Consider the following 10,097-nt stretch of genomic DNA (forward strand, 5'->3'; position numbering starts at 1 on the left):
CAAGCAGTCAGAGCTGATCTGAGGTCTGCTGTCCAGCTGCCGTCCCTGAGAGCCGGCTGTCAATCACTCACGAACTCCGACCAAACGGTCAAACTAGGCAGCGCTGATCAAATATGAATCAATATTCTGTTACGTTAATGCCTATTTCTCTCCTCAAATGTTTTCAGAAACATCTTGTAGTGCACGGTTTAGCTGTAAAATACAATACGATACAAGTAAGGGGGGGCTTCAAGGAAAATAGGTTGGGAAGCACTGTATCATATTTAATCTACCATACGGGCATCAAAGAGGGCACTTTTGCAGCGTTTCTTTCTAACATGGGGTCGATCATTCATCCTAAAATGCCGTCACTGATCCCAGCAGCATATTCAAACATGGCTCTTAAAGTCTGAGGTTTGTTCATCCTTTTCCAAATAATGTCCTGGATCCTTCCTTCATTCATATTCATAGTCGATGCTTTTACTCGGTCGGGTTACTTTTTAATCCCTGGGTAAATGACGAGTACAACAGTTTTAGACTCGGGGATCAATAAGCATAATAGCCCCTCACTATCAGGGGGAACAGCTCAGTGGTGGAGCATTTTACTGCAAGAGGTCTCCAGTTCAAATCTGATCTGGTGGTGTGGCTACTTTGAACTTTTCTTCAAAGTGTAAACTCTCCCGATGTTGAAGCATGTGGATTAAATTGGGTTATATGAACTGAGCGTGTTTTGCCAATAGTCATCAATGCTTTGCTTACACATATAGCGGTGATTAATACTATGCATGTGGGGTATAGCTCAGTGGTAGAGCATTTGACTGCAGATCAAGAGGTCCCCAGTTCAACTCTGGGTGCCCCCTAGATTGCCTTTGTTATTTAAAAAAGCTCTTTCGGTGGACAGGAAGTGACAGCTTTAATATCCTCATTCAAGCATGACTTCCGAGCTGGGCTGACTGGGCCAGCTGTGTAGATTTCACAATAGCACAACAGAATACCCAGACAGCACATAGGGCTCCCGCTAAAAGACGATCACCACTCCGAATGAGGCCGTCAACTGTCCTTTTTACAACTAGATTTTGACTATGAAACATGTAACTATAATTCTCACATGTTGATGCTCGTTTGGTGCTGGTGTCAGCACAGTCTTTGGTTCCTGCGTACGATCGTAGCCCTTAAACTGACCTGACTGAATACAAATGTGTGTTTTACCAAATTGCACAATCTTTAGGAACAGTCATGCTTGAATGCGGATATCAAAACTGTTACTTCCTTTCCACCAAAGAGCTTTTTAATAACAAAGACAGTCTAGAGGACACCCAGAGTTGAACTGGGGACCTCTTGATCTGCAGTCAAATGCTCTACCACTGAGCTATGCCCGCTATTACAAGACAATCCCTTACACTTATTCATCAGCAAGCATCAGTCCTAAACTCTGACAAATTTGGTGACTGCTCATTTAACTCATTAAACTTGATTCAGGTCTGTGACCCTCTCCAAGCACAAGCCACTTCTCTGCAAGTTCAGCATGTTCATGTGTGATCCAGTCCCTCTACTTCAGGACTGAATCTTGAGTGTAGGGATCACAGGTGGTGCTTTAAAATGAGCAATTTAATACCTGGAGGAGAATAGCATACCATAACTCAGACGTTGCAGGAGTTTTTGCTGTTGCATGTCGTAGCATATTTGCATCATCTGAATAAGTAAAGTAAACATTCCAACGTTATCGTCACACAAGAAGAGTTCAGGACTCGCCAGCGTTTCATGACTGTTGGAAGAGAGAGAATAAAGAGAGACTGAAAATATTTGACTTTTGACCTCCTTTAGTGTCTCATAACATCTGACATGAAAGAGGAAAAGGACCTGACACACATTAGGAAGACAGCGCCTCCCGACACCACCCACATATGCAAACACATGCACATATGAGCACACACGCCAATAATAAGTGAGTGTACCAAAGCAGATACAGTGCCGCCGGTCATATAAACTCAACTGATATTTAAATAGAGTTAAGGAGAGACAACAACAGAGCTGATGCATGAAGAACTGCAGGGAGAACATGCAACTCTGACACACTGTGTTAATTGTGGGAGCGACAATCTGGTGTTAATGAGGTGAAGGTGGATGCTCACTGTTGTTTTAGAGGGTTTGAAAATCAGAGAAGAAGATACACCACAGAAATGATCCATGAGTTTTAGGCCCTGTCTACACGAATACAGATATTTTTAAAAACAGATATTTTCCCCTATATATATATATGTATATATATGGATCACAAAGGTTGTGTAGTATATATATATATATATATATATATATATATATATATATGTACCACACAACCTTCGTTTTACAAAATATGTCCGTCCAAACTCGAACGCAAAAACGACTCCAAATGCTCGCCGTGATATTTACGTCACTCCAAGTGAGATCACAAGTTAAGGGTCAAGGAATTGTGTTACAACCCTTCTCACTCCCTTTTCCTTCGGCTTCATTACATTCAGTTGGATAACAGTTATTGTTGGTGGAGGGCGGCTGGGATTCCTGTCATCAACTGTCTCTTTACATGCATAAATGAGGAAAGGGAGGTCATTCAGGTTTCTGTCCATCGCCCTTCTGAGTGCTCCAAACCTCGCCTTCAATCGCCATTCGGCCTCAAAATGTTTAATGTGTCCCTGTTTTGTCCTCCTGTGACTGGGACATTTTTCAGATATAAAGTAGTAATTAGTCCGAGCAGTGCTAACAAAACGTAAAAAAGCCAGTAGTCCGCCATCTTTGTTGTTGTTTCTGGCGCATGCTCATGACACGAAGCAACAATGAGAATAAAATGAGGAGAGGACGCCATCGTTTCCCAAATCACACTTCTGTCTGATCTAACGTTACCCATTTCATAACAGGTGATAATAATAAACAAATCTCATACTAATACGTTATATGATAATGGTATCTGGTAGTCGGACTCTGCAGGGGTCTAGTATAGAAATCTATGTCGATTACAGCGGCTGCCAGAGCGGTTTTTGCCCCTTGAATGCGCCGCACGCTCCCAGTTAATGTTTGTATACAAGAAACCCGTCTATAAAACTGTTGAAATTGCTGTTGAAGTCACTGCTCAGACAGACACAGGTGTATCCAGTATGTAAACGTGTGTGTTATTACCATGAAAACAGAGTCTGGGTCTGCTTGGTTGTGCTGCAACATGACAGCGTCATATTTACGAACAGTTTTTAAAGCCTGCATTCCTTCCCACCTTTGAGCTCCTCTTTTCCTCGCCTGTTAAGGTGCGGGTGGCTCTGCTCACAGGTGTAACACGTCTTCACACACACACACAAACACACACACACACACATACACACACATACACACACACTTTGATCTGAGGGGTGGTTCGTTCAAGTGGTGGGAATTTCCCCTTGTATTGCTGAAGGAGGGTCCTCTTCCTCTACCTTCCAAAAAAAATAAAATAATCCTCTATTTCTTCTTCCTCCAAGTCTTCTGAAGCTTCACGATGGTTGCCCTTTGGGGTTGGAAGCCTTGCACACTCCTCCTCCTCTTCCTCGCTCCCTTTTTTCTTCCTCTCCTCCTCCTCCACCTCCTCCTCCTCTTCCACCCACTCTCAATCCTCCCGTTGTTCGTCGCCCTGTGATCCCTTCACAACCGGGCCACCAAGCGTTTTCCATAGGTCTCCTATAAGGTCTCGGTGTCACACATCAAACAGGCCCTTCATGACATGTTCACTGTGTTGCTGACAAGAGCTTATAGGAAGAAGGAGAGCGTGAATGAGGGTTTCTTTCTTTCTCCTCCATCTTTCAAGATTTTAAAACGAAGTATTGATTTGAGACTTTCATTGGAGTGTGGAGCAATGTTGGTTTACGTTGTCTGTGAATTAGCGCGGCGGAGCTTTGACAGGATTTTCCGTTGTAAAAGCAAATGATGGCCCTGAAACGGGGAAGCACCTCCTTCACCCAGGCCCCCCCACCTCTCTGCTCCCCTCAGGGGGGACGTTTTAATTTTCTGCTCTGGTTTAAGACTTTCCTCACAACAACATGAGGATTGGAGGATGCACAAGTCAACCAACAAAATTAAAATGTGGAAAAATAAATCCCCTTTTAAAATATTTGATCGCGATTAATTGCAAATTAATTCATTAACATTTTTCACATCTTATACACTACAGCATGTATAAGCCCTTCTTCTGTGCACTTATACGACAACAGAGCTACACCAAATGTCATTCCTGACAACGCGATTTGAGCTGCGCTCACCGCACATCACAGCATGCAGCGCCCAAGTTGAGCTTTTATTCACGCAGCGAAAAGCTGTTGTGGCGCAGCAAAAAGCCGTTGGAAATAACGTGTTTCAGAACGCAGTGGTGCCGTTGTCGCATTGTGTCTGAAAGGACCTTTAGTGAGTGAGAGACAGAGAGAGAAATGAAGGGAACTAAGAGAAAGAAATACTCAAGCAGGAGCAAAAAATTAATAAAAACTGATGAATAATAGTTTATGCCAGAGATTCATGCGCCAAGTTCACGCCAGAGCGGTGAATTATTCATTTTTCTTTCCTGAGAATTAAAAGTAAAATTAAAAGTAGGCCTATTTAACATAAAAATGCTGTTGCAGTGTACTTATTATTTTGTTATTTTCATTCTTTAAAAGTCACCAGAATGCAGGAAACAGTCTCTGAAACTCTAATTTCTCTGGGCCTAACTATTTTAGAGGTCTCAAGGTTGGCAAGTATGGGTAAATACGCTTGATTTATACAAATGTATTTATATATTTATTACTGGAAATCAATTAACAACACAAAACAATGACAAATATTGTCCAGAAACCCTCACAGGTACTGCATTTAGCATAAAACAATATGCTCAAATCATAACATGGCAAACTGCAGCCCAACAGGCAACAACAGCTGTCAGTGTGTCAGTGTGCTGACTTGACTATGACTTGCCCCCAAACTGCATGTGATTATCATAAAGTGGGCATGTCTGTAAAGGGGAGACTCGTGGGTACCCATAGAACCCATTTACATTCACATATCTTGAGGTCAGAGGTCAAGGGACACCTTTGAAAATGTCCATGACAGTTTTTCCTCTCCAAAATTTAGCATAAATTTGGAGCGTTATTTAACCTCCTTGAAGCTAGTATGATATGATTGGTACTAATGGATTCTTGAGGTTTTCTAGTTTCATATGATGCCAGTATCTTCCCGCTACAACCTAAAAATCACAAGTTGCGTTAATGTGTTAAAGAAATCAGTGACGTTAAAACAAATTTGCATTTACGTGTTATGATTGCGCGTTAACTTCGACAGCCTTAAATAAGAAATGCACGATTAGAACCCAGTTTTACTTTTATTTCATGTTAAATTCGGGGACCAGTACACAGAACGAAGATGTGTCTGTGCAAAGATGCATTTAGGAAATTGAACCCCATATTATCCTGTAATACCAAACACTTTCGTAGCAAGAATCAGGGTTAAGATAAGGTGACGGGGTTGTGGTTAGAGAGACTGTTGTGTAACCGAAATGTCACAGGTGCAATCTGTGCTGCAGTCATGTAGAAGAAGCCGTACGGTACGTCCATCTGAAAACTGCTGTTTCTTTCCTCTCCTTATTCTTCACAGTTTAAAATGAGAAAGACTGCAGCACTCAGAGATCCAGAGATCTGAAATAACTCAAAACTTTCCTGCACCTGTGTTCCCCATGTCTCCGGCTCCAGCAGTTAACCTTTAGAGTTGAACGACTTTCAGTGAGGCGCGACCACAGCTCTTTCCAGCCGGGGGTTTTGCTTTCCCGACACGAGGGCAAACAGACAAAAACGAACTCGGACTCGGGTTCTTAATTTTGGAACAAAGCGTCATAAGTGTCACAGAAAAAGCACAAGCTGGTGTGAGAAAGATGAGCACACGGCCGGGGCTCGAAAAGCACGTATGCCAGACGCAAATACACAAATCACACACGCTCGAAAGGAAAGCCACTTCTCCAAACTTGCCATCTGGGGAAGTTTTGGTGGTTTTCCTGTGTAAATTTGCACAGTTGTGGTTTTTGCAGCGATTCTAAGAAAAGTCTGTACGGACATGTGGAGCAGAGGAAATGCGTCAGCAGAGGAGGAATACTAACCTCTCAGGACAGACTCATTCATTCACACACACACTACAGTGCACTGGGTCTGTGTGACCCCGTATAGTCAGGGTCATTGTCTTACCATTTTGAATATAGTTCACACTGAGAAAACAGGTGAATACTGAAAAGCTGCAAAAGTAGGTTGTCTTCCAAACATGCAGAGACCTTTTTACACTGAACAATCTGAATGCTGTTCGTCCAGGAGCCGCAAATTTAAGACCTGAGATGTGATTCAGTTAAGATTCTCTAATGAACAAGACCAAATGAAGGACAGCAACAGGCTGGTCTTGCATATTTCATTATTAGACCGAGCTACACAAAACGTGCAGTCATTTTCATCACCGTTCATTCTAATGTAACGGGTAGTTTTCTTTCAACTCTCGTCCCAAATTTGTCCCAAAATTAATTTTCATTCTCCCCGATCATATTTTTTTCGGCCCGGGACAACAGGACGTCCGTAGTGTTTTCCCTGCCTGCCAAAGTGAGTTTATCTGCCACTGACAACAATTTACCCGCATTTGGCAGGTGACTGGTGCTAATTTAAGACCCTGTCTGCAGGTCAAATTTTAACAGCCCAATACTTTGGTTTGTGACCAAATTCCTGCAGAACTAATAACATTCCCATCATCCCTCAGCTGTACTTTAGGTTTAGTGCGTATTAGCAAATGTTAGTATGCTAACACGCTTAACTAAGATGGCAAAGATTACCTGCTAAACATCCACAATATTAGCATGCTGACGTTAGCATTTAGCTTATAGCAACACTGTGCCTAACTACAACCTCTCAGAGCCAGGATGGCTGCAGACTCTCAAGGCCTTAAACGACACGACAATGCCACATAATCGCCTGCGAATATTATATGTCTAGGGCTTTTATTGTGAAAGGTAGGAACTGAAGGTTGAAAGGAGTAATGAAGTTTGCCGTCATGGTTCGGACTATGGAGCCTCCGTGTTGTTGTTTCATAAATATAGACGCAACTCTACCTGTTCCGCACAACATGATTAGTTGATGCCTTTACTTGTGGTGCGAAAGCTCAGAAAATCAACCTTGTTCCCAAAAATAAAACGTTTCTTTTTCAGCACGTAATATTTGCGTTCTATCGAATGGATGCGGAAGATCGCCAAAAGATCCGGGTACTTTTCCAGTCGGAGGTCGAGCCATTTTGGCTTCATGCGCCAATGAGCAACTTTCATAAGAATGAACGGGGCCCCGCCTCCAATGCTGTATCCAGTTCTCTTTATACATCCATGGATAAACACAGATGTAATTAATAACATTAATTATGACCCTGTTCCATTAGGTGGGTCAGAACTCTGGTATTGTGCATGCTGGCTGACTGAAATGGCCGTGACACACTAAATAGAACGAGATCATAATTAATTTGATCAATTACACCTGTGTTTACCTGCAAATGCGTTATTTATTATCATTATTATGTAACTCCAAAACTTGTACTAAGCTTGGTTGGAAAAGGTTTTATTAACTGTGGTGGCACAGAAAAAAATTAAATCACCAAACTTGGAGCGTTCTTTTGATTCCTGGAAAGAGAGGGAAGATACAAAAATATATATATGGGTCAGAACTGTAAGGAAGGTGAGGGGGTTAATAAAAGATGTAAGAGGGGAGATGGAGGGATGGAGGAAGGAAAGAACAAGAGAGAGAGAGACTGAAGGAGAAAATGACTGCGAGGTAAAACTATTTCTGGAATGCACCTTCACTTAAAGTCTAACCAGGCAACACACACACACACACACACACACACACACACACACACACACACACACACACATACACACACACACACGGTGATAAGCTAACCCAGTGCTACAGTATGTGATAAGGTAATAGGGGCATTGGGTTTCCTCTCTTTCTCCACAAACACTATCTGATTTAGGGGACTTCCTCTCCCTGCTCCCTCCATTCTTTGATATTAATACCTCCTGGTGCGTGCTGCTTCATGTGTGTGTGTGTACTCATGCCAGAAACCATATACACCTTATAAACGTCAATCCAGCACCAAGGTGTGTCTCTGTGTGTGTATTTCTATTGCTGCATTTCTTTTTTTCCTCTGCTACCTGGTGCACAATTTATTTGACAATTTTCTACCTTTACTTTCTTTGTGAGGTTACTTTTGACAACGATGTCTTGGAGTTCAGGAAGAACCTGAGCAGTTCTCAGCCACCTGATGTTGGCCCGATATTAATTATATATAATGTTACGATTGATGTGTTTCTATAGGCTTTCTATAAGTGTTAAAGGAGGTTTGGCAGAACATGGAAATAAGAAACAAATGTTTCTTTTTGGTCAGTGGGAATTTGTGCAAACTTTAGCAAGCTTGGCTAACTAGCTTCCACTTTCCGAGAGAAATACAAACATTCGGCATGATGACTTCTGCCAAATGTTGAATGTTGTAACGGGACGGATGTATTGGAGTTACAATCTCAAAGATCTCTGTTTCGTTCTCTTTGGTGGCATCTATGACGATAAGCAGTAAATGCAGTTGTGTTATTGGATCTCACTTCCCAGTAGTGTGCTCTAGGGATGACGTATATTTGTAGGCCAACCAGGAAGTTAGCATCGCCCAGGTTCCCTCCACAAAAACCCAACTGGATTGTTTCATTGGGTTTTGGATTATTGCAGAAAATAAGATGATTTTTGAAGTATAAACACAACGAGGCTGTAAAGGAGGACGAGTCGGCGTGATGACGTTTAATAGTCTCATTTAGCCACTTCTTAGCAACTGCCTTTTTAAAGACACATAAAGGCTTCAAAATTAATGAGTGAGGTATTTATTGATGTATTTTATGTTGTAGAACAAAACTATAAAATCTCTTCAGCTTGTGTTAACCACAGTCCTTATTTCAGGCATCTAACTAAAAACCCATTGACTTCCAGACGAGGGAACAGGAAGTACTAAAATGCTGACTCATTTCTGGGCGCTAGATGGCGGAACACGAAGTGGTCGCCGGATGCGTCTATATGTGTTAAAGTATTTTTGATGTTTCATAAACAGTGGGTTAGTGTAGAGAAATCAAATTTCACTTCAACTTTTCTGATTTCTGTTTGGATGAGTGTGTTTGATGTTTGATGTTGGATTGACTTCCACTCCTCCCGTCGCTGTCACATCCACTGTCCTCACTGTTTCCTGTTTACATGAGACGACTTCCTCTGAACGTCGACAACACACCAAACGGCCACAGACCAGTCCTGCCTTCTTCTTTTTCTCTCCACATAGAGGCAGATGAATGAATAAAGTAACGCTGGCCTCTTTTCTGCTCTTTTGTCCCTTTGAAGGAACTGATCGATGGTGGAGCGTAATAGCAGGAAGCTGAACGTTGAAATGGCGGCTCAAATGGCCAAATTTTCTTTCATCTCCCTCCCTTTCAAGATGGTTTAGTGTGTAATACACATAAACACACACACACACAGAGAAACACCACTGTAGGAGCTCTCTAATGTCCTGCTATGCAGGTGTGTGCTAATCTTCTAAATCCAATAATAATGGTAATCCCGATCTTCATACGATCCCATCAAGATCAATGGAGCAGCTGTGTACAGATTAGCAGAGAGGTACACACACACACACATTAAGTAACACATACTGTATCCGTACCAGTTAGTCCAGTAAGAGATGTGGGGGCTGATGGGAGCATTTAGCTCAAAGCACTGTTGTGCAGCCCAATTCCTCAGGAAGTGCCGGACACTGATGCCAATTTTCTCTGTGGCTAAACAGCGGTACTGCAACTTCCATGTCCGTCACGTGATGCCATTGGGCCCAAAAATACTTTTTCCCATAGACTTACATTGGGAAAGAGACGTCTGTAACTCAGAGGATAATTTTATTTGAGGTGAATCAACTCCCCAGTATGAACACTGGAATAGCCCTTATTTAAACCATTACTTAATTATCTACTATTCTACAATTCTACAATTTAATTTAGCAGATGCTTTTGTCCAAAGCGAGGTACATCTGAGAGTTCGTACAACACAAGCAAGGAT

General features: G+C 42.1%; 2 non-coding genes across 2 annotated transcripts; one reads left to right on the forward strand and one right to left on the reverse strand.

Moving 5' to 3' along the window:
- Nucleotides 1–767: 767 nt before the first annotated feature.
- trnac-gca (transfer RNA cysteine (anticodon GCA)) lies at nt 768–839 on the forward strand. Its single transcript has one exon. It is a non-coding gene; the product is annotated as a tRNA-Cys (tRNA).
- A 447-nt stretch (nt 840–1,286) lies between these two features.
- Nucleotides 1,287–1,358, reverse strand: trnac-gca (transfer RNA cysteine (anticodon GCA)). The gene has a single exon. It is a non-coding gene; the product is annotated as a tRNA-Cys (tRNA).
- Nucleotides 1,359–10,097: the final 8,739 nt, after the last annotated feature.

The sequence above is a fragment of the Sebastes fasciatus genome, chromosome 3 (genome assembly GCF_043250625.1).
Source record: "Sebastes fasciatus isolate fSebFas1 chromosome 3, fSebFas1.pri, whole genome shotgun sequence".
Taxonomy (NCBI): Eukaryota; Metazoa; Chordata; class Actinopteri; order Perciformes; family Sebastidae; genus Sebastes; species Sebastes fasciatus.